The sequence below is a fragment of the Pyrus communis genome, chromosome 11 (assembly GCF_041283825.1).
Source record: "Pyrus communis isolate YQ-2024b chromosome 11, ASM4128382v1, whole genome shotgun sequence".
NCBI classification, from domain to species: Eukaryota; Viridiplantae; Streptophyta; class Magnoliopsida; order Rosales; family Rosaceae; genus Pyrus; species Pyrus communis.
The window spans coordinates 30,702,382-30,707,879 of NC_142575.1; the positions used below are offsets into that span (position 1 = coordinate 30,702,382).

General features: G+C 36.4%; 1 long non-coding RNA gene across 1 annotated transcript; it reads left to right on the plus strand.

The window, feature by feature from the left end:
- Positions 1–428: 428 nt before the first annotated feature.
- On the plus strand, positions 429–2,695 carry LOC148693272 (uncharacterized). The gene is made up of 2 exons (XR_015952929.1): positions 429–707; positions 2,035–2,695. It is a non-coding gene; the product is annotated as an uncharacterized LOC148693272 (long non-coding RNA).
- The last annotated feature ends 2,803 nt before the right edge of the window (positions 2,696–5,498 follow it).

The following is a 5,498-nucleotide window of genomic DNA, read 5'->3' on the forward strand; positions in this document are numbered from 1 at the left end:
TAATTCACTCTTGAGATTAAAATTGTTTTAGGACCTCTTTGTTATCGAATTTTTCATGCTCCAAATAAATGATTTTGTATCACACTTTTCTTTTCACACGCATTTGCCTTCATTTCTGACAGTTAAATTAAATAACCCTAACTAAAACAATAGTCAGAGTTAAACACGAGTACGTAAAAGGAGAAAAAAAAAATATGTTTATCATTTCCCTTATAAGATTATCAAGAAACAAATACTATGCCAAAAGAGAAAAATTGTATGTTTATAATTAAAGGTCCAAATCAAATTTCTTCGGAACCCCAAACCCAATGTCGAAAGCCCAACTCAACCATCCGAAAGCTAGATAAAACCGAGGGTGTTCGAACACTGTTCTGCTGGGTTGCCTTGAAACGAGGGTATATATTCAGATTTTGCAACCCTAGAGAAGCGCTTTTAAGCTCCGCCTCCGCATCTTTGGAAGCCATTCGTTATCCAGAACCCTTCTTCCTCGTCTACAATTCCATTTCCTTTTTTGCTTATTTAGCTAAGAAATCCCACCCCTCTCCCTTTTACCGATCAGAAAAAAGAAAACAAACAAACTTTTCTCCATCTTATTCTCTATGTCGATTTCGTGCACCGACTCATCGGCTGATTTAGACGATGAAGACGGGGATCGTAATGACTTGTCTCGCAAAATTTGGGATTTGGTGGCATCGGTAATTAAACAGGTGAAATTTCACTTTTAAATGATAAATTTATGTTTCTTTAATTTGTTTTTACTGGGGATAATTTCCAATTTTAAGATTTAGGATTAATAAAGCTGTGAGATTTCCTGTTTTTGTTAAGATCTTCTCCAATATGTTGTGCCGAGTTATTCAACTCAGAGTCTTCTAAGATTCTTACTAAATTGGTTGGTTGTAATGTGAGTTTAAGTTCATTTAATTTTTTCTGTCATGAAAATTGATAGGATAGCAGGATCATTTTTGTAAATTGGTTGGTTATATTGTCCAGCGGTGGATTACTACTTTTGGATGTTGGATCCCATTCTCTATTTTGTCATTGTTGACAATGATTTGTCCATTTTATTTTGCATCATAATAATCTGAGTTTGCACGAAGGTTCGGTTCTAGGTCTAGAGATTTAATGTTTTAAAATTTACCTTTTACTAAATGTTATAAATTATTGGGTTTTCATATATGAAATTTTATAGATTTACGAATATGAATGATCATGGATTAATGAGACGAGGCTTGAGCTTTTGAGCTCCGGATTTGATATGAGATTTTTGAGATACGTTTTTGGTGTTTATCTAGTGAGTTATCATACAGCACATACACACAACCGAGTATGTAGATGTCTATGGTCATAGGACACATTTAATGATATTTATAATGTACTCCCAACTTCACTAGCCACGACTAGTGTCGATGTGATTAATGGTGTGATGATGATGAGGGCAATAATGATGCAAATCAGAAGAATTGGGTGAACTAGAGATTTGATATGATGGATAGTTAGGATTGAATAAACCATGAAATCAACTATTATAGATGAATAAGAAAAACTGAATGAAGGAGTCATCTGTGTTTACTTTGAATTTGAGATATTCGATGAATTGACTGATAAGAATTTTAGGCCATTCAAAATTAGTAATTATGAAAATATTCATAATGAATTCAAAATAATGAAGTAATTATAATTTGAAAATAAGTTTTATTGCAAAACTGACACTAGAACTTACAATTTAGTCAGCAAATAAAAATTTGACTGGTGAAAAGGATATTGGTGCATGTATGCATCCTTGACATTTGAGAATTTAAATTGTTTACAATTTGGTTTTCTTTAAATATAGTGTGAACACAAAGAAATTTCGACGGAAAAAAGATGTAGAAATTAACTTGGTGTCCCCTTCATCTGAGTCATCTTCATATAGACTTGAAAAAAAGACTTGGATGATTGATTGCTTTACTATTGAACTATGTGATGGATGATGATTTGCTTTTATTGTTGATGAATAGTGAATTTGTTGGAATAATTGTTGTTTTTACTATGCAGGTGACTGAATGATTTCATATTTTGTCGGAATTATTGATTCGAATATTGTCTGAACGTTTTACATGGTGACTTGGAAAGATGATTGAATTTTCACGTGACAAATGTGTTCACATGATGATTTGACATGATGACTTAATTTTCACATGGTAATTGACTGTGTTCACATGGCTCTATGCAAAAGGGTCTTGCGAAATCTGGTAGTCGACCCACTTGGCTGACTGTGATTTTTGACTTATCGAATTGACTGGTTGCTGTGAGGAAATCTGAAGATTCGAAGTTTGAAGCTTCTTCTTCTTCAGTGTGGAGCATCGTTGCTTCTGCAAGTAATTGTTGTGCTAAATTTTGGAGTTGAGTGGCTTTTTGCTTCTTTGAGCCTGACAATTTGGGAGACTTGACTGTTCTTTTGAGGGATGATGATGGACTAATGTTCGATAATGATTGAGCTGGAATAGCTGGCATTAGTGGCTATGTTGGGATGATTGGAGGAGTAATGGGAAATTCAGAGAGAATCAGACTGATGATCCTCTTATGGTTGAATTTATAGCATCACTTGATTGATCTGACTCTGTTAACTTTACCAGTTTCAACTTCATAATTCCATTTCAAGATCCATAAGACTTTGTATTTGGCCACGAATAATGAGAGAAGTGTAATTTTGTAATTGAACCTGCATAGGCTTGTCCGGTAGTAGACTAGCTGTTGGCCGATGAATTAACCATTATTTTGGGAACCATGCCAAAAAATTTAACTTGAAACTTTTGTCAAAATTGATGAACCATGAATGATTAAAATCTTGTTTGATAGAGAAAGATGTTAGTCCAAGCATTGATGTAATCAAAATAATTATAATGGTTATTGGTTAATTGGACATATTAAGTGTGAAGATGTTTGCTTTTGTAAGGGGGGATTTCCCAATCTACTTCGGTTAAGAATTGGCCAATGTAAAGACAATGGTAAAGAACTTTGTTTTTGTGGGTTTTACTGTAAAATGGTTTGATAGAGATGAACTATGTTTTGTTAAGAATGGTTTGATAATATTTCAGTGTTTTATGTGGTGATGTAAGGTAGTGATGAAGATGATAATAATAGAGATGGACAAACTGAAGATGATGATGATGATAATAATAATAATAATTGTGACAGCTCGTCCCGAATCATTTGTACCGTAGGTGTGAAATGATGTTTTTACCCCTAGTGGTTATTTGTCATTTGTGTGGTTATTTTGGTTGTTTGGCTGGTTGCATCTAGGCCACACATCCATCCTCATCTCTATCACCTTTTCTCGTATACCTTCTCTGTCCCGAAGACTCTCTTTCTCTCTCCCTCTTCTTTCTTCTTTGTACGGACAAGACCCAAAACCCGTGAAAACGTTGCAGATCGAGGTGGAAAACTATACCTTTGTGTTCGTGAGGACCATACGAGTTCAACCATACCAATTTCAGGTAGGAAATCCTTCAATTTCACGTCGAACTAGGAATCTCTGTTTTGGTCACTGTTCATGCACACGTGAAATGTTGTGTTTTAGGGAATTTGAAGCTTGTAGGAAGCTTAGTGAGGTCTTTAGGAAGCTCGGGGTGGTTCGTTGGAAGAATTTGGACGTCAGGATCATGAGTTGCAGGTTTGGTCGGATTTTGCGAAGTTTCTACGGTGAGATTCCGTGAATTTCAGAGCTTGAAAGTGGTAAGGTTTTGTTCTACTTGTTGTAAGCTTCATTTTGGTACCAATTTCACGGAATTTGGTTGAAAAACGAGTGAGAAACGAAGGTTTGAAAATTTTCCAGTTTTCCGGCAATGGCGACAGCACCGGAGGTGTGCCGAAGAAGAAAACGGAATATTCCGTCAGTTTGGACGGAATATTCTTAACGGTATTAGGTTAACTTTAACGAAATTTGTTAGTTTTAACGAAATATTCCCTAACGCCGTTAGGGTTGCCACACGTGCGCTAGGCACGTGCCCCAGCGTGGCAGGCACGTGGCTGCGCGTGGGAGGTCAGAAAATTATTTTAAAAATATGAGGATGTTCGTGAGGTTGTGTAGATCACGTTGGTGTATTCATACACCCCATTTGAGCATTGTATGAGAAATTATTACCTAGTTTTGGTTTGTACTTTAAATTGACGTTTTTATAGTTGTTTCCCATATAGGTGAGACCTATCCTGAGGACGAGCGTAGTCACTCGAGGCAAGGGGGTTACGACCCTTCCACATACCAGTGAGTGTGGTTTTGGTTTTCCGTATATACCTATATACTGTGGTTTTTCCCAGAAAATGATATGGAATGTTTATATGTTTTAAATGCTATACATAGCGTTTGCCTATTTATTTATGCATTAGTAGTAGCATATATGTATGTTTGGTGCTGCAGACGCACAAGTAAATGTCAGGTAAGTTATAGTTTATAGTTGTGACGTAGTGGTTATGTGAGATGCATAAAGAGCTCATAACCTGCACCTCTGGTGTTAGTGCTCCCGCCCAGAGTAGGGCACAGTCCTTCACATGATGTTCACCTCACGCACCACACGCTCATCTTGGATCCAAGTTAGGTGCACAATACTGTCGTACAGACCACTATAGGTGGTTCTGACTCGTAGGTGACCAGCGATTATTTGCCCAGTTTTCACATGATCGTAGCACTTGAGCGTATTTATTTACACTCAATCCTGTCGTACAAACAACTTTAGGTGATTTTGACTCCTGTGCAAGTATAGTTAGTGAGTTGAGGATTTGAGCTCTAGATTCAGCCGTACAGGTCACGTTAGGTGACTCTGGCTGACATGTTACATTACATTGATTGACATTACCTGGGTTACTTACATTTTATTTAGAGGCATTCGACATGGCATATTTCTGAGCATGTTTTCGATATATGTGTATATTCTATGTTTTGGGAACTACACAGGTTTTACGGTGAGGGGTTAGAACTTTTGTTAATGAAATGATTTTGAAAAGCTTTGTTTTTGCCCACTCACATTTTCTGTTTTGCGCCCCTCCAGGTTCTAGTTTGGGTTGCCCTTTTGGTGGCTTACGAGGAATCCACGACATATTTGACAGATTATCACCAGTGTAGGACCACCTCTGGGTGTGTTTAGTTAGTGTTTGTTCCTCTGGACTGCATTAGGCTTTATGTGCTCTGAGTATTGTTTGTCACACTTACACTTGCACTTGTAAGTTAACTACATTGTTTGGTAGTTTGGTTATTATTTATTTGTACTTTTATTATTATATTTTGCTTATGCACTGTGCACATGGCTACGTTACCCTACGTGACGGCCAGCACCCCCTGATTTTGGTCTGGGTGTGTCAATAATAATAATAATAATAATAATAAGGGTTTTTTTATTAGCACCCCACATAAATATGTATTATTAAAACATTCATGTATCTTAACATGAAATGACTATTTAGCCCCAAAAAATTTAAAAGAAATTGAATACACAAATTATTTACTAATATGAACCCTAACCTTA